Below are 20,452 nucleotides of genomic sequence, written 5' to 3'. Positions count from 1 at the left end.
ACGTCTTAATTATATATTTCCTAATAAAGGTATAAGAGATAGAAGATTGTTTTTGCTACCCTCAGTCTCAAAAGAAATAACAAAAATCCATTATTATTTTGCTTATGTAATTTAGAGACTATATATAACCAATAAACCAAAATTAAGAATGTTAATTTTCCTTTTGTTTTTCCAAATATTTATTGAAGGCCCCTCATTTTTTAGGCATTATGCCATGTGTTCAAAATTCACTGAGAAAAGTCCCAGACCCTTGCCTTCACTAAAGCTATTAAGAGAAACAAGCAAAGTGTTTAAGACAAAGTGTTAGATAATTAAGGTATACATTGGATACAGTGGAAATCCAGAAGAGGTAATCCACAATAGCTAAACAGGAGTCAGAGTGAGAAAGGCTTCACCGAGGAGGTAATGTTTGATTTTAATCTTAATAAGGGAAGATATTAAGCCAGCTAGAGAAGTGGAAAAAGGTAGAGAAGTGGGAAAAGGTCCAGGTAGAAGGAAAAAGTCACTCCAAGGCAAAAATCAGCATAATATATTTGGGAAACTGTAAGTAGTTTGGTAAAACTAGAATGTACTGCGCATGGATGGTTGCAAAGAAACCCAAGGGACAGTCATGAAGACTGACACCAAGGGGCTTTGAGTAACTGAAGTTTTGAGGCAGGGAATGATATAAGTGAATTTTAACTCTGGCAGCTGTATGGCAGATGGAGTTGAGAAAGAAGAGAGTGGACCCATTTCAAAAGCTACTGAAATAGTCCAGGCATGAGCTGATGAGATACAGACCTAAGCACTGGCAGGAATAATGAAAAGAAAATAATAGTTTAAGATTTCTCTAGAAATTAAAAAAATGAGACTTTATTCACTCCTGAGTCATTCAACAAGAAGGTAATCATATTAAGTAGAGATTTTAATTACCAGTGGATTTGAGTCATAATTTCATTCTTTGTAATACTTGAGGAACAAAATTTTTGACAATTCTCTTCCAAAATAAATTAAATCTTGTTTCTATATTTTTAAATTTTTTATGTTACTTTATGTGCCAGTATTCCTGGTGCACAAAATTATAAATATTTATGGAAAATATAAAGCTTATAGTAAATGTTCTTGAACTCACCACCCAACCCAAGAACGAGCATCATCAATGAGTCTATTTATTTCTTCCCTATTTTAATCTCAGGTTCTCAAAGCTTAATAAGACTTGGAAAGCCTCATGTGCTTTCAAAATTGTTAGGGGCTTCTTGACTCCATTGGCTCCAAACAATATCAAATGTTCAAAACTGTTTCCTACCTTTGTTCTTTCTGTATTTTCCCTTACATATACATCTCTAACCTTCAGAGAGAACTAAGAAAAAAAATCACTCCTCTCAATACATTGTCTTTTACTATTTAAAAATGAGATATTTAGGAATGCAAGAAAATTAGATTCCCTAGATGTTATGTAGGCTCTGTTTGCACATCTCCAGGAATGGAGATCTTGTATCCTGTTTCTTTCCATGGTATTTAATATACTCAAAATGCATCTTCCTACAAGTCTTTCCCTTTATCAAACCTGTGGAACCACACAGAAAATGTTCATTTCTTTTTTGACAGCTCATCAGATATGTGAAGATTATTATGACCTTCTAAGTTTTCTCTTTTCTAACTAAATATCCCAATATTTTCAGTATATCTTCTTACTTTTAAATCATTTTGCCATCCCGATCCTTTTTGCCTGTAGCACTATATTATATATACATATAAAAGCTTAAATGCAAGTGGGCATAATGTGAATGTGTGAATTTAACTGAGGATATATCAGAAATGTTGCACATTAAACATCTAAGAATAGGCTTCTTTTTCATTAAAATATATACTCTCATTTATGTATTAACGTATACCTAGGTCAACTATTTGTTTTACTACTTTTATTAGAGTCAAGGGTAAAAGGATATATTAACTTAAATCTTAGATATAAAATTTAAATATTTTATTGTAAATATTTCTATGAAAAAAGCAACAGGACAAACATGATGATCAAGATCCCTGAAATTTGGCTACAGTGTGAGGAGGAAGACAGTTGTTTACAGTAGCAACTGTAACATCTGGAGAGAGTTTATACCCAATCTTAAGAGTCAAGAAGGTTGCCATATGGCCACATGGACCCAACGTTGTTACAACTTCTACCTTCCAGCCAGCTGTTTTTGTTTTTGGTTTTTTATTTGTTTTATGTGAAATTTTTTGATTTGTAAATTTGGTAGACAGTTGAAAGAAAAAAAAGAAAGAGGAGAGAGACAGGCAGAGACAGAGAGAAAGAGAGAGAGAGAAACTGTGTATTAACACTGTGCTGGCCAAAAAATAAATACATAAATATTTCTATATGGCAGACATAGCAATTTTGTAACTCTTTCTCACTAATCCCTGCTACAGATGTTGTTTAAGAATAGAAGCTCCTTGGGCAGAAGTGTGGAGCAAAAGAGGCACAGCTGGGCTGAGGAGGCCGAGCTGAGCCAGCACCAGGAGCCAAAGCAATATCTAGCAAACCAAGGACACATATTCTTAGGTTTCTGAGGGCAGGCTGTGACCAGAGGTAGGCATAGGCTGTCAAGAAGATAGGTCATACAAGGTAGGCAGGCCTTACCCAAAATGCTGGTGGAGCAAGCCTGGAAGGACCTTGAGTCCACATGGTTCTGGTGATGGGCATGGATTAGATGTAGGGAGCTCAACGGCCAGCCAGCTAGGTGGGAAATCTGGAACTGAAGCCCATTAAATGGCAGGGGGTGGGTGACAGACAAGAAGGTAAGACAGCAAGCTGATACTAGAAGTAATGGCAGACAGCCAAGACTGATACATTTTTTAGCCTAGAATACTTTTCATTCTTTATGCCCAGAAGCAGTATTGGCTCAAGAGCTAAAATGAGGCTGGGAATTGGCAAGGATGATATAAAGATAATAGAGGCCACATAAAGAATAAACCCTTAATCTGATTTAGCAATCAGCAAAAGATTGCTAAAATGGTGATAAATTATGAGATAAGGATATATTAACTGAAAAGTTGATACTGTTCTACTAGATTGGACCCAAATCCCTTTTGTTAAAGTAGAGCAATGATGAGACTATTAAAAATAATATAGTCATGTGTCCCTTAAGCGAATGCATCATTCTGAGAATATGTTCTGAGAAATGCATTTTTGGTGAATTCATCATTGTGTGATTATCAGAGATTGGTTCATGCAAATATAGATGGTATAACCTACTACAGGCATAGGCGATATGGTATAGCCTATTGCTCCTAGGCTATATACCTGTATAGCAAGTTACTGTACCGAATATTATAGGTAATGGTAATACAATGGAAGGTATCTAAACATAGAAAAGTTAATGTGTTGCACCACAACATTACAACAACAATATCACTAGGCAATAAAAATGTTTGAGCTCCGTCATAATCTTATGAGACCACCAACCATATATGCAGTCCACCATTGACTGAAGCATCATTGACTAAAACATCATTAAAAACATCAATTCAGCCAAGGGTAGACATTGATTGGCCCAAGGAGGTCCACTGAGCAAGACCCATTGGAAAGAACCTTGAAGAGAGAGGCAGAGATTACATCAGATGATTATTTTGCCCATCATATGAAATTCAGAAGCTCAGAGCAAGCAGTGTGGGCTCTGTCACACTTTAGCAAGATATGAAGTCTATGTGAGATCCAGATTAGAATATGTATGATAACTTTACATCTTTGTCACTCATTAAAGAGGAGAGCAACACTGTTAGAAGATCGAACCAAAGCAATTTTTTGAGAATAGGAGCTGCTTTATTTTAAGTTAAAGTTCTTTGCTTCTGTGATGCTAATGAGAATATGTGGCTTCCCTCTTGAGATTTTACAACATAAAATCAAAACCATACAGTTCCACTCTGAATATTCTACCTTTAAAATATGGTGAAGAATATTCATAATAATCATTGGAGATGCCATTATAATAGGTATTGATTATTGTGGAGAAATTGGAAGCAAAAGCAAATATGTTTAAGGGTTCCAAAATATTAGATTACTTAGTGGTATGATTTTAAAACAAATTTTTAGCCAGTTAGTTTGTTAACAATAGATCTTACCTTGAATAATAGATCTTACCTCAAAAGTACAACTACTTCCCACTACAGCTAAATTTGGCTATCAAGTCAAGTGCAGTGATGGGATTTTGAAGCATTTAAAAAAAAATTCCTATAATGGCTCATTGAATGCGATGACAGCTTTTAGGATTCCTGTGTCTTCACAATCCGTGCCATGTCTAAAGGCAAGCAAACATGTCCAAAGGACCTGCAGTTGGTATTGTTCTTGGCACTACCTTCTGTTGTGTGGGTATTTTCCAGCACAGAAAAGTAGAGATAATTGCCAGTGATCAGGGAAGTGGAACCACTCCAAGCTATGTCATCTTCACTGATACTGAATGATTGATCAGTGATGCTGCAAAGATTCAAGTTGCAATGCGCCCCTGACAACGTGGTTTTTGATGCCAAATATCTGACTGGATGCAGATTTGATGATGCTGTTGCCCAGTCTAATATGAAGCACTGGCCCTTCGTAGTGGGCCAATGAATGAGCTCAAGATCCAAGCAGAATACAAGGGAGAGACAAAAAGTTTCTATCCAGAGGAGATGTTCTCTATGGTTCTGATAAAGATGAAGAAAATTGCAGAAACCTATCTTGGAAAGACTGTTACCAATGCTGTAGTCACAATGCCAGCTTACTTTAATGACTCTCAGCATCAGGCTACCAAAGATGCTGGAACAATTGTTAGACTTAATGCACTTAGAATTATCAGTAAGCCAACTGCTGCTGCCACTGCTTATAGACAAAAGGGTTGGAGCTGAAAGAAACATGCTGATCTTTAACCTAGGAGGTGGCACTTTTGATGTGTCAATCCTCATTGTTTAGAATGGAATCTCTGAGGTCAGATCTATAGCCATAGTCACCCACTTTGGTCGAGAATACTTTGACAAGTGAATGGTCAACCATTTTATTGCTGAGCTCATGCACAAGCACAAGAAGTACATCAGTGAGAACAACAGAGCTGTCCGACGCCTCCATACTTCTTGTGAATGTGCTAAGCATACTCCATCTTCCAGCACCCAAGCTAGTATTGAAATCTGTTTTTTCTATGCCGGAATTGACTTCTATATCTCCATTTTCCATGCCTTATTCGAAGAATTGAATGCTTACCTGTTCCATGGCACTCTGGACCCCACAGAGAAAGCCCTTAGAAATGCCAAACTAGACAAGTCACAAATTCGTGATATTGTTTTGGTTCATGGTTATATTTCCGTCTCCAAGATTTTGTAGCTTCTCCATGACTTCTTTAATGAAAATGAGCTGAATTAGTATCAACCCTGATGAGGCTATTGCTTATGGTACAGTTCTCCAGGCAGCCATCCTATCTGGATACAAACCTGAAAATATTCAAGATTTGCTGCTCTTGGATGTCACTCCTCTTTTTCTTGGTATTGAAATTGCTGGCAGAGTCACGACTGTCCTCATTAAGCATAATCCCACCATTCCTACCAAGCAGACATAGACCTCATTACCTATGTTGACAACCAGCCCTGGTTTATCAAAATGAGAGTGCCATGACCAAGGATAACAACCTGCTTGGCAAGTTTGAACTCACAGTCGTTCCTCCTGCATACCATGGTGTTTCTTTGATTTAAGTCACTTTTGATATTGATGCCAATGGCATCCTCAATGTCATCCTCCTGTGGCCACAGGGATCCTCCTGTGGCCCAGAGTAAGTAAAGGAGAACAAAAGTGCTATCACTAATGACAAGAACCATTTAAGCAAGGAAGACATTGAATGCATGGTCCAGGAAGAGCTGAAGATGAGAAGCAGAAGGATAATATGTCATCCAATAATTCAATTGAATGCTATACATTCAACATGAAAGCAGCTGTTGAAGTTGAGAAACTTCAAGCCAAGATTAACATTGAGGACAAACAGAAGATTCTTGACAAGTGTATTAAAGTTATCAGCTGGCTGGCTAAGAATCAGACTGCAAAAGAAGGAAGAATTTGAACATCGGCAGAAACAGCTGGAGAAAGTCTGCAACCACATAATTACCAAGCTGTACCGGAATGCAGGAGGCATGCCAGGAGGAATGCCTGGGGGATTCCCTGATAGTGGAGCTCCTCTCTCTGCTGATGCTACCGCAGGGCCCCTATTGAAGAGGTTGACTAACTCAGCCCAAGTATAGATGTAGCATTGTTCCACACAGTTAAAACATTGAAGAATTCAAATTTTTAGCAAATTCTGTGGCAGTTTTAAAGTTGAGCTGCTATAGTTAACTATTGACCATTCTCAATACTTGAATATGCACAGGGGAAGGACATAACATTGCACTTTATAAACACCGTATTGTAAGTGGAAAATGTAATGTCTTTTAAAAAATTATATTTTAAATTGGCACCAAAAAATCTTATGATAGTAGTTTTCACATGACTAGACTAGCAGTCAGTATCTACTGAGGAGATGAGGATCTTAACAGAGTACTTTGAAACTCACAAGTATACATATGCAGTGATTATGTATTTAAAATAAATTGTGACTATTTAATATCTATTCAATTGGTGGGACATTTATTCCCAATCATTGAAACATTCATCCTCCAAGGTGAGAGTCTTGACCTTTTGTTCATAATTTTTCTTTTCCAATTGGAAAATTAAAACCTCACTTTTTGGAAATGTTGCTTTTAGCTAACAAGGAAATAGAATATTCCAACTTGATTATGTTTTAGGAAGTTATTTTAAAGTAAGGTATCAAAATCAATCTCTTTTAAAGGGTTTTTGTTTTTATTACTGTTGTAGGAATTAATTACATAATATCGAAAGATAAATGAGAATATAAATTCAAGACCATCAAAGCCTTTCCTTTGCAATTGCTTCTAAGCAAAAATTATCCAGGCAGTTTCTGTTATTAAATGTGTAGGGAGCTCCTAGGCCATCTGATCAAATCCCAAATTTCCAAATTCCAAAGACAGAAAATCCATGGTCTTCACCTTAATGGCTGTTTTACTGAGTGCTCAGTGGGACTGAAAAGGCCAGGCTCTAGAATACAGGGTAGAGTCATGATCCCATATGGTGAAGTTGAAGATTTCCCTCAATCAGAATGCAGGAGATGGTGGAAAGGAGGAGCGAGCCAGAGGAAAGGGAGCACCTCTAAAGAGACATTAATAATGTATCTGGCACTTGTTCTGTATTCTGTCTTCTATAAAAGTATGGAAGTATGCTATGGTCTTACTTAACACATTGATCTATTGTTAATGCTATCTTCTCTCCAAGGTGCATTGCTAGCATTTCAATGTATCTACTTGAAAAAATAAATCCTTAATTAAAACAGACAAAAATTTTTTTGTGGATAAAAACCTAGTGATTGCCATACATAAAGAGCTAGCTAGTTCTTTCTCCAGACTATTTCTTTCCTTTGCTCATTGTCACAACTGGTCTAATAGAAGTAGTTTGAGTTCATTGAAATAGAAAGGCATTAACCCTCCAGAGTTGGTTGATTACAAGACATAACATTGAATTTACTAGGAAAAATAAGCAGACCACGAGACAATGGAATTTTTAAAATCCCATTAAGGGACCAGAGTTCTAGGACAGGCCAAATTAATCTATGCTATTTGAACTGAAATATATGAATTTATATAAAACTGCTATTTTGTGTCTGGCTTCTCTTACTCAAAATTATGTTTGCCAGAGTCACCTGTGTTGTTGCATGGAGCTATGGTTTGCTCATTTATATGATATATTCATTCATTCTACTGGTTGATATTTGAGCCATTTCTAATTCAGGGTTATTGCTACTGTTGGGGCTATTCCATACTATTACTACTATTAAAATTGTACATGTTTTTGGTGAACATATGTACATTTATTCCACCAAGGGGTGGAATTCACACCCATAGGATATACATATACTCAACTGTATTGCATACTTCCAAACTATTTTCCAAGTAGTTGGATCAATTGTATATTTCCACTAACTGCATATGAAAGTAAGTATTTATATTGAAGAAAAAGTAAATATCAATTTTCAGAGTGGAAAACTTCAGCTTTACATTGCTGTCTTCTTTTTTTTAAGTGATTCAATCTAAGGGTATCTAGAGATTGATTATAATGATTTGTGGGTGGCCTCAGATTTCTATGCTTAAAGGGTTTAAGAGGTGTTTCTTCCATCAATATATCATTCCATGCAAAGAAATATTCACAAGTATTTCCATGTTTACCAATAACAAAACATGCAATGACTTTTGATATAAATAATAGTACTTTAGAACACAGAAAAATCTTCCTAAAACTCCAAGTGGAGCAACATGGCTGACTACAGTTTCCTGACACTTATCCCGCCCCTCCTCCCCCAGCAAATGACAAAAAGGGATCTGCACAACAAATATATGGTTATTTGCTGGATACAAAATCAACACACAAAATCAGTAGCATTTCTACCCACTAATATTACACTACCTGAAAAGTAATCAGGTCAAGCAATTTTATTTACAATCACTGCATAAAAGTAAGGTATCTAGGAATAAACTTAACCAATGAAATAAAATATGTCTACACTAAAAACTAAAACATTGATGAAAGAAATTGAAGAAGGCACAAATAAGTGGAGAGAAACCCCATGTTCACAGGGTGGAAGAAACAATAGTGTTAAAATGTTCATACTACCTAAAGGAAACTATAGAGCCAATGTAATTCTTAGCAAAATAACAGTGGAACTCTTCATAGAAATAGAAAAAAAAACCTTAATTTTTGTATCAAATTAAAGACACAAAATAAATAGGCAAAGCAATCGTGAGAAAAAAGTACAAAGCTGGAGTCATCACACTGCCTGACTTCCAAATATAGTGTAAAGCCATAGTAACCGAATGTATTATGCCCTTCTCTCATTGCTATAAAGAAATAACTGAGGCTGAGTAATTTATAAAGATAAAAGGTTTAATTGGCTCACAGTTCTGCAGGCTGTTAGCCAATTACAAGATGTATGATGCTGGCATCTGCTTGGCTTCTGGGGATGCCTCAGAAAACTTACAATCATGGTGGAAGGAAAAGGGGGAACCAGCACTTCACATGACTGATGCAGGAGGAAGTGGGGGGCAGTGCTACATACATTTAAACAATCAGATCTTATGAGAACTCACTCACTATCACAAGAACAGCACCAAGGGGCTGGTACTAAGCAATTCATGAGAAACCACCTGCATGATCCAGTCACCTCTCACCAGACCACACCTCCAACACTGGGGATTACAACTGAACATGAGATTTGGGTGGGGACACAGATCCAAACTGTAACATCAAAATAACTGTGGTGCTGGCATAAAAACAGATAAATAAGCCAATGGAACATAATAAAGAGCCCAAACATAGTTCACATAGCTGCATCGAACTGATTTTTGACAAAAATGCCAAAAACACACATTGGGGAAGAGATAGTATCTTCAATAAATGTTGCTGAGAAAATTGGATATCCACATGCAGAAGAATGAGGCTACACCACTACCTCTCACCATATACAAAATCAATACAAATTCTAGACTTTAAGTAGAAGATTAAAGACTTAAATGTAAAACTGGAAATGATGAAACTACAAGAGAAAATGCTTTATGTCATTGACCTAGGCAAGACTTCTTAAACCAAGACCTCAAATGTGCATGCAGCAAAAACAAAAACAGACAAATGAGATTACATCAAACTGAAAGCTATTGCACAGCAAAGGAAACGACAGAGTAAGGAGACAAAGTAGAGAATAGGAGAGAAGTATTTGCCACTATACATCTGACAATGGGTTAATATCCTGAATATATAAGGAATTTAAACAACTTAACAGGAAAAAACTAAATTACCCAATTAAAAATGAACAAAAGATATTAATAAACCTTCCTAGAAAGATATACCAATAGCCAATGTGTACATGAAAAAAAAGGTTCAACGTCATTAATCATCAAGGTGACTATCATTAAAAAGACAAATGAAAAGTGTTGGCAAAGATATGGAGAAAAGGCAACACTTACATACTGTTGGTGGTATTGTAAATTAGTATATCCAAAACAGTATAGAGATTCCTCAAAAAATTAAAAATAGAACTACCATATGATCCAGCAATCCCACTATTTAATATATATCCAAAGGAAATATAATCAATATGTTGAAGATATATATACACTCCCATGTTTATTGTAGCACTATTTATAATAGCCAAGATATAGAATCAACCTGTGTCCAACAATGTATTAATGGCTAAAGAAAATGTGGTATATATATGCATGATGTAATATTATCTAGCCATAAAAATGAATGAAATTCTTCATTTTGCCAGGTGATGTTTCAATCAGGAGGATGTTGTGTTAAGTGAAATAAGCAAGTTACGGAACGGCAACTACTGCATGATTCCACTCATATGTGGAGACTAAAAAAAAAAATGATATTATGAAACATTGCAAAGAGTAGATCAGTGATTACCAGAGACTGGAGAGGGGAAGGGAGGGGAAGGAACAGGAAGGAGAAGAGGCTGGTTAATAGGCACAAGTTACAATTAGACAGGAAAAATATGTTCCTGTGTTCTATTATACAGTAGAGTTAATCATCATTAGATGGTTAACAGTAAGATATTATATATTAAAAAATATCTAGAAGATAGGCTTTTAAAAATATTATCTCCACAAAGAAATGATAAATGCATTTATCATTAAGGTAATGGATACTAAATTCCCTGATTTCATCATTATACAACGTATGTACATATTGAAACATCAAATTGTACACCATAAACATCTACAATTATAGTGTGTTAATTTAAAACACTATAATTGTATAATTGCATAATTTTCATGGCTTTGTTTTTTGTTTTTTATTGAGACAGAGTTTTGCTCTTGTTGCCCAGGCTGGAGTGCAATAGCATGATCTTGGCTCAGTGCAACCTCTGCCTCCTAGATTCAATGATTTTCTTGCCTCAGACTCCCCAGTAACTGGGATTACAAGCATCTGCCACCACTCCCAGCTAATTTTTGTATTTTTAGTGGAGATGGGGTTTCGCCATGCTGGGCAAGCTGGTTGCAAATTCCTGACCTTAAGTGATCCACCTGCCTCAGCTCCCAAAGTAATGGGATTACAGGAATGAGCCACTGTGCCCAGCCTGCATATGTTTTTATCCCAAGGAAGTACCACTTGCCTTGTTTCCACATGACATATCTGAGATCCAAAAAAGTTAAAAGGTTAAAACATTTGTATAAATAGCACCATTCCACATCAGATCTTGGACTACGATCTATATATGAAGACTGCCAGCCACAATATCACTCTTCATGGATACAGATGGAGAATTGTGAGTCAAAGTCGTTAAAGCATATGTGAATTGTGATTGTAACAACTGAGCTTTTTTTTTTTTTCAGGTAGTAAATATCACTGCTAATTTTCATGGTTGCTTTATGTTAGTTAATAAATTTGTTTCCTTTTGTAAAAAGGTTAGAAATTGAGTCATAGAAAGACTAAATTAAATGCCTGGCTAAACAGTACCAGAAAATGACATTCCTTTATGAGCTTCCAGTTAAAGTTGTCTTCAACTTCTATAAGATCAAGCATTTTAACACCATATGTGTATTAGGCCATTCTTGCATTGCTATGAAGAAATATCTGCAACTGGGTAATTTACAAAGAAAAGAAATTTAACTGGCTCCTGATTTTGTAGGTGATAGAGGAAGCATGGTGCCAGGTGTCTGCTCATCTTCGGATGAGGCCTCAGGGAACTTACAATCTGGCAGAAGGCAAAGTGGGAGCTTGCATGTCACATGGAAAAGCAGGAATGAGAGAGTAGGGGAAGATGCTACACACTTTTATTTCATGTTTTGCTTCTTTTTACATTTTTATTTTTAAATTGACAGGTAATTTTTTTTAAGTTTGGGGTACACGTGCAGGTTTGTTATACAGGTAAACCCGTGTCATGGGGGTTTGTTGTGCATATTATTTTGTTACCCAGGTATTAACCTCAGCACCCATAGTTATTTTTCCTGATCCCCTCTCTCCTCTTACCCTCCATCCTCCTGGAGGGTGCCATTTCCCTCTATGTGTACATGTGTTCTCATCACTGTACCCCACGTATGTTGTTTTCCTATATGTGTACATGTGTTCTTATCTTGCTCCCACTTATAAGTGAGAACATGCAGTATTTGGTTTTCTGTTCCTGCACTACTTTGCTAAGGATAATAGTCTCCAGCTCATCCATGTTCCTCTGAAGTACATGATCCCATTATTTTCTGGCTGCATAGTGTTCAATGGTGTATATGTACCACATTTTCTTTATCTAGTCTATCATTGATGAGCATTTAGGTTGATTCCATGTCTTTAGTATTGTGAATAGTGCAGCAATGAACATGTGCATGTGTCTAAAGACATTCTATCATAAATGATAGAATGATTTATATTCCTTTGAGTATATACCCAGAAATGGGGTTATGGTTAGAATGGTAGTTCTGCTTTTAGGTCTCTGATGAATCACCACACTGTTTTCCACAATGGTTGAAACTAATTTACACTCCTACTAACAGTGTGTAAATGTTTCTTTTTCTCCTCAACTTCTGGCCAGCACCTTTGATTTTTTGACGTTTTAGTAATAGCCATTCTGACAGGTGTGAGATGGTATCTCATTGTGATTTTGATTGGCATTTCTCTAATGATCAATTATGTTTTTGAGGTTTTTTTCATATGCTTATTGGCTAGATGTATATCTTCTTTTGAAAATTGTCTGTTCATGTTCTTTGCCCACTTTTTAGTGGGATTTTTTTCTTATAAATTTAAGTTCCTATAGATGCTGGATATTAACCTTTATGAGATGCATAGATTGAAAAACTATCTCCCATTCTGTAGGGTAGAGAGCCAGAGTAGCCCACCCTCTCTGAGGGGGATCGGCAGCAAGGCTACTGTGAACTTTGGGTGAACTCTAGAGAAGCGAAACAATAACAGGGGAATGTGTATGTCTCAGAGAAGAGCAGACAGACCTAGAGAAAGATGATCAGCTTTCACTGACCTTGCTGCAAAATAGTTGTTAGCTGAAGTATGTTAACTGAAGTAAGAGAATTATAACCACAGGCTGTTCTGAGTAACTACACTCTTCCTTTGCTATGTGCTTTGTGAACATATAAAATAACATACTCTGAGACAGGTAGGGGCTGGATAAACTAACATTCTCACTTTCCCAGACTGCCTGGCCCAGCTTTCTATATGTCCGTCTCTGTGTCTTCCTTCATCCCCCATCGTTCCCTCTTAGGTCTTTGAACTGTTGTGCAGCGTGGGACATGGAACACACCAGACTGTAGGTTGTCTGGTGACTCTGTTGGTAGTTTCCTCTTCTGTGCAGAGTTCTTTCATTTAATTGTATCCCATTTGTCAATTCATGCTTTGGTTCCAATTGCTTTTGGCATCTCCATTATTAAATCTTTGTTTGTATGTCCAGAATGGTATTGCCTAGATTATCTTCCAGGGTTTTTACAGTTTTCATTTTACAGTGAAGTCTTTAATCTATCTTGAGTTGATTTGTGTATATGTTATAAGGAAGTGGTCCTGTTTCAATATTCTTATAGCTAGGCAGTTATCCCAGCACCATTTATTGAATGGGGAGTCCCTCCCCCATTGCTTTTTTTTTTTTTTTAATTTTGTCAAAGATCACATGGTTGTAGGTATGCAGCCTTATTTCTGAGTTCTCCATTCAGTTCCATTGGTCTATGTGCCTGTTTTTGTAACAGTACCCTGCTGTTTGGGTTACTGTAGCCCTGTAATACAGTTTGAAGTCATATAGCATGATGCCCCTAGCTTTGTTCGTTTTGCTGAGAATTGCCTTGGCTAGTTGGACTCCATTTTGATTCCACAGAAATTTTTAAATAGTTTTTTCCACAGTTTTGTGAAGAATGTCATTGGTAAGTTGATAGGAATAGCATAGAAACTACAAATTGCTTTGGGCAGTATGGCTATTTTTTAAAAAATTGATCTTTCTATCCATGAACATGAAGTATTCTTCCATTGGTTTGTATCATATTTGATTTTTTCGAGTAGTGTTTTGTACTTTTCCTTGTAGATACCGCCCTAGCTATATTCCTAGGTATGTCATACACTTTTAAATGACCAGCTCTCATGTGAACTCAGAGCAAGAGCTCACTATCAAAAAGACAGCATGAAGCCATGCTGATCCATTCCCATGATCCAAACATCTCCCAACAAGTCCTACCTCCAGCATTGGGGATTATAATTCAACATGAGATTTTTATGAGGACAAACATCCAAACTGTATCATTCTTCCCATGGCTCTTCCCAAACCTCGTGTCCTCCTCACACTGCAAAATACTATCCTGCCTTCCAACAGTCCCCCAAAGTCTTTTGAGCATTAACTAAAATTCCAAAGTGTCATCTGAGGAAAGACAAATCCCTTCTACTTATGAGCTTGTAAAATCAAGAACAAGTTGGTTACATCCAAGTTAAAATGAGGTTATAGACATCCAAGTTAAAATGAGGTTATAGACATTAGGTAAACATTCCTATTCCAAAAAGGATAAATCAGCCAAAAGAAAGGGGCTATAGGCCCCATGCAGTTTGAAACCCACTAACGAAGTAATCAAATCTTAAAGCTCCAAAATAATCTCCCTTGACTCCATTTCTTACATCTTGGACATAGTGGTATAAGGGGTCAGATCCCAAGACCTTGGGTGGCTCTGCCACTGTGGCTTTATGAGGTTTATCCCCCAAGGCCATTCTCACAGGCTGGAGTTGAATCCCTACAGATTTTCCAGTTACAGGGTCCAAGAAGCCAGTAGATCTATATTCTCAGATCTGGAGGACAGTGGCCTTCTTCTCACAGCTTCACTAGACAGTGCCCCAGTGGGGACTCTGTGTGGGGCCTCTAACTCCACATTCCCCCTTCACATTTCCCTAGTAGAGGTTCTCTGTGAGGGCTTCACCACTGCAGCAGGCTTCTGCCTGGACACCCAGTCTTCATGAAATATTTCAAAAAGAAATCATGTGTTTGTGTGGGTCTGCCTATCCAATACCTCTAGATCTATATTGAAACATCACACCAAGTTGGTTTCAGAGCATGACAAATAATGCAGGAAAATTTTACAAGCTCACAGGGTCTGAAAAAATAATAGGAACTCTGTAGTTCATTGAGAACCACATGGATATTTTGTGGGGATTATGGGTGTCATATTTCTGTGACATTTGGATTATGGATGCTGATTTTTTGTGATCCACTAAGTTACTGCAGCTCCTTACAGGTACACTCAAGTTGTGTAGGTCAGAAAAGAAAACTCAAGTAAAAATTACACTTTCAAGACTGGTAACTTTGCCTAATGTCATTATTCTGAGCCCAAAAATGCCACTTTTGATGAGCAAATTGGGGCATGCTTGACACAGATCTTTTGCCTTCGGATGGTTAGTATGGGATAGAAGGTCCATTGAAGGGCATGAACTTCAGAAAGTAGGTACCAACATGCTCACTTAATTCTTTCACACATCCATTCAACAAATAGTTATTGACTCTGTGCCAGGTGTTAATTTTAGTGCTGGAAGCATGGCTGTTGTATTAGTCTGTTCTCATGCTGCTATGAAGAAATACCTGAGACAGTAATTTATAAAGAAAAGAGGTTTAAGTGATTTGCATGGCTGGGGAACCCTCAGGAAACTTACTTTCATGGCAGAAGGGGAAGCAAACACAACTTTCTTCATATGGTGGCAGGAAGGAGAAGTGCCAAGTAAAGGGGAGAAAGCCTCTTATAAAACTATCTGAGATCTCACTCACTATCAAAAGAACAGCATGGGGGTAACCGTCTCCATGATTCAGTTACCTCCCACTATGTCCCTCCCACAATACATGGGGATTATGTGGTTACAATTCCAGATGAGATTTGAGTGGGGAAACAAGCCAAACCATATCAGTTGTGAACGAAACATGCAAAATTCCTCTCCTTACAATGCTTTAATTCATCAGCATTGTCATTCATCAGCATTGTCATTGTAGATACATCTCAGAAGTTTTTAATTTCTTTGAGGACACATCTATGCCAGGCACTAGGTGCCCTTGAGCCAGCCCAGCATTATTCAAAATTTAATTCTGAGACACCTGCATCAGAATCACTTGGAACACATTTTAAAAATCAGAACTGGACAACTTTTAAGTAAAAGTCTGAAAATCTGCATTTTAACAAGCACCCTAGCTGCCTCTTCACATGCAAGTTTAAAAGCCACTGTTCCAGCATTAATGTCTAATGTTTCTTATAAGGAAAAAATAATAGCAAAATATTTGAAGCTAAAGTAATTTGCAAACCTTGTGACAGTCTTCCCATTCTAACACTCTGTATTGAGTAAGAAACAGCTGCAGACTGACAATATTAATGATTTCCAGAACACATATTGAAAAATCAAATAAAGTATACTTCACAATGTTTTAATACTCTACAAACTTTCATCATTTCTCTTCTTCCTGTAATTTTTGTAGATATTTTTGTGTTGACTTTTTTCCTTCCCTACAGAGCATTTTAAACTTTTCCTATCAGTTATGTGAGGGTGAGTAAGAGGGTGTGAGTTATTTAAGCTTCTGATTAGTGCTCTCTTGCTAAAATTGGAGGTAAATAAATAATTAAAATTCACATATGGAATACCTACAATTAAAAGTATACATACAGCAATAGACACAAGTTTCCTTTAAAAGCAGCAGTTAAAAGAATCACAGCTGGCGTTAAAAGCTTTTGCAAAGAAATATGAAGCTTGACTGATAATATTTAATGCCCTTGGAACATCTGTAAAATGTCCATCTTTCATTTTTTGGTAGTTTTTGAAAACTGAAGAAATCATTACAAACCATTTGCTAGCCTAAACAACACTAGTTTTATAAAATTCTTACTTGTATACTTTTTTCTGTGTACCTTGTCTCTATTGCTTTTTTTCCCCGTGTACGTTGTCTCTATAGCCCCACAAGGCTATAGAGACAACGTACACGGGGAAAAAAAGCAACTACTGATAGGCTGGGCGTAGAAGCTTATGCCTGTAATCAATTCCAGTACTTTGGGAGGATGAGACAGGTGGATCCCTTGAAGTCAGGAGTTTGAGACCAGCCTGGCCAAAATGATGAAACTCTGCCTCTGTTAAAAACACAAAAATTAGCTGGGCTTGGCGGTGCATGCCTGTGGTCCTGGCTACTTGGGAGGCTGAGGCACGAGAATCACTTGAATCTAGGAGGCAGATGTTGCAGTGAGGCAGTGAGCAGAGATCACACGACTGCACTCCAGCCTGAGCACCTGGGTAACAAAGTGAGACTTAAAAAAGAAAAAAAAAAAAGGATCTATTGATAATGAAAGTTTTCTTTTTTTTTTTTTAAACCCCAGCCTGGAAAATTGCTATTCTTGAGAAAAAAATTAGGATATTATGCACCAACTGCTTAAAACTACATAAATTTGTTCTTTGCATACCCCCCTCCTAGCCATTCTGATCTCTGATGTTTTCTCAAAACATCATTCTCTCTTAAGCCTTTCAGTTTTGCAAGTTGAGTTTTCTTACCTGCATATAAATACCTTCTCCTATTTTCTCTCTTCCCATTTTTTTTTTGCACCTTTGATCCTTTAAATCTCAGTGCATAATTCCCAGTCTGGGAAGCCTTTGCTCATTGCTCCAACAGGTACTCCCTTTTTAACTTACAGCTCCTTGAAGGCAGGATTCTACTTCAGCATGTATCACACTGTACTTCTGCCTGCTGTTGCCTCTGCAAATGCCACAGCTGGTCTTGATCATTATGGAACTCCCATTGTGAGGACTGCTGCCAAGCCTCTGTTGGGTCAAATTGATAGAGTTTAGAGTTTGCAAACAACTGGTTCTTGGCAAACTCTTAGTTTTATTTAGTTGGTTCATTGTTCATTTAGTTTTTGTTTTTTCGTTTTTGTTTCCGTAACCTGTGTTTAAACATTAGGAGGTTGCATATACCATAGCAATCTGGATTTCTAGCTGTGTTTTTTGTTTGTGTTTGCATTTGTGTTTGTTTTTGTTTTGAGACAGAGTATCACTCTGTCACCCAGGCTGGAGTGCAGTGGTACAATCTCGGCTCACTGCAACCTCCACCTCCCAGATTCAAGAGATTCTGTGGCCTCAGCCTCCAAAGTAGCTGGGACTACAGGTGCACACCAACATGCCCAGCTAATTTTTGTAATTTTAGTAGAGACAGGATTTTACCATATTGGTCAGGCTGATCTTGATCTCCTGACCTCAAGTGATCCACCTGCCTCAGCCTCTCAAAGTGCTGGGATTACAGGCATGAGCCACCACGCCCGGCCCTGGCTGTTTTTAAAAATCAAAAGATATGGCAACATCAGTCCCAATGGACTAGAATTTAAGGAATAGCTCCTTTTTTAACATAAGACAAATACCTTTTCACTTAGTCTCCTTCAAGTTTTTGCCCCTGGCCTCTGGAATATTAGAATGTGTGTGTCCCATTTGCTGATTTAAATTTCACATACCTTGGAATGGAGGACAAAACATTGTCATAGCTAATCCAATATTATCTTAAACTATTTCAATGAACCATCCCATGATCTATTTTCTCCCATTCAGAAAGACTCAGTGCCTTCTTAAATGGCATGTTATTCTGTCTATCCATCCAGCGTTGTGATTATTCATTTGCTATTATTTATATGTATCTAGACATTATTAAATCTTGGGTTGAAAGTGTGTCTTCTTCAATTCTGATGGTTATGTAGCACATAGTGGATGTTCATATTAATAATAGTAATATGTTAATTAACTTTGACATGGAAGTGTTTATGTGTTGTTGTTATGTGACTCTCAGATGAAATTATCTTCTATTCAGTATTATATTGTAAGAGAAGGAATTAATATTATTGTTAGAAGCGTGAAATAATTACAGTAGAACTACTAAGGGAGTTAAAGATCTTCCTAGGAAGGTAGAGTGTTGGATAGAGACTGACAAGCCCTGTGTGACTAAAACTTTAACTTGCATCCAGATCACCTGGGGATTTTGTTAAACTACAGCTTCTGATTCAGTAGGTTTGGGGTGGGGCCTAAGAATCTTCATTTCTAAAACACTCTATGATGGTGCCCATATTGACACCTAGAACAGCAACTCCAACAGATTTGATATTTCAGTAGAGAATTTGGTATTGGTTAAGCGGTAGACCACTACTCCCTGGGACATACTGTAATCTGAAGATGAGGTCTGTAGGAGGCATTTCCAAGCATTGACTTTGGTTTTAATTCTTCAGTACGCCAAGAAAACTGAGTGCTGGATTCTGGATAGACAGTTTGTAATGGGCCAGCAGATTTTCTTTGTATAGTAAACATGGGACCTTTACATATTTAGGAAGCCCCTATTTTGGGAAAAAAATGTGTACATAAAAGAAGGCCCTTTGATTTCAGTTCAAGGGCAAACCATCTGGCCCTCTTTTTTTGCAGTAATCAGGCTAATAGTGCCAGTGGCTTTGTTGGAGAAAGCATAGAATGGTACTTTAAATCTGTTCAAGGGCCTATTTTTAGACTCTGGCAGCACTGGAATGGAGTGTTTATTTCATGTTTAATGCAACCTTCCACTTCAAACTAGAAACGTTTCTTTTCCTCTACTGAGTTTCTATCAAGTCTCCCAAGAAACACTGCCAGCTTTGCATATCCCTATCCTCTAAGATGATTAACTGTTTAAAATTGAAAAGCCTTGAAAATGCAAATCCTGCCACAGGCTCCTCGTGGGGTAAAAAGACAACTCAAATAAAATGTTTCCAGATGGTTTAGGCATTATGTTCTGTATATCCTCAAAGCAAGGGAGGGATCCTAAGCTGGACGAGTTGGTAAAAAGTCATACTGAGGAATATTTAGCAGCTTCTTTTTCAGAAGCCGAAGAAGGCCACTGCATAGTTCCTGGAGTGGCATACATTAGTGAGATTCTATTAAGCAGCTGTTCAGCTCTAGTAAGAGCTGCCTTAGTGGAAGGGTGGGATGGCTGTGCAGTCTTGTTTTTCAATCTTTGTATATTTCTGGTCTATTCTGCAATCTCAAAACATTTTCTTAACCTGACAGTTTAGCGTTTGAGAGCAGCTGTATCTGCTAATCCAAATCAATAGATCTTATGGTATGAGGAGTATAGTTATGCCTTCATTATTGATATTGAGTTTTTACAGAAAAGAACTGTCAGATTTCTTATTATAGCATATACTATCTGGAGTAATTTTTTTCACCTGAGCAATTTAGTTACTTCTCTTTCGGACAATCACTTAAAATATATCCCCTGCCTTTTAAAAAGAGACAGTCAAGTTACTGCATATCTCTAGCTTGCAGGCACAAAATCTATAAAAATCTTGCTTCAAAATATAATGAGAGAAGGAGTATGGATTTTGAGCAGGTGTCAGGCTGTTTATTTGATTTCCCCCACTTTGTGCAAGG

General features: G+C 37.2%; 1 protein-coding gene and 1 pseudogene across 1 annotated transcript in view; both read left to right on the top strand.

Annotated features, from left to right (window-relative positions):
- CHSY3 (chondroitin sulfate synthase 3) overlaps nt 1-20,452 on the top strand; it is a 277,797-nt gene that overhangs the window by 223,113 nt on the left and 34,232 nt on the right. The gene's annotated exons all lie outside the window — the stretch shown is intronic.
- Nucleotides 2,282-6,448, top strand: LOC116538689 (annotated as a pseudogene).

Source organism: Sapajus apella, unplaced genomic scaffold (assembly GCF_009761245.1).
Source record: "Sapajus apella isolate SASKATOON/1434 unplaced genomic scaffold, GSC_monkey_1.0 scaffold1, whole genome shotgun sequence".
NCBI classification, from domain to species: domain Eukaryota; kingdom Metazoa; phylum Chordata; class Mammalia; order Primates; family Cebidae; genus Sapajus; species Sapajus apella.
Note: the sequence above shows the minus strand (reverse complement) of the source record. Positions and strands in the feature narration are given on the sequence as shown.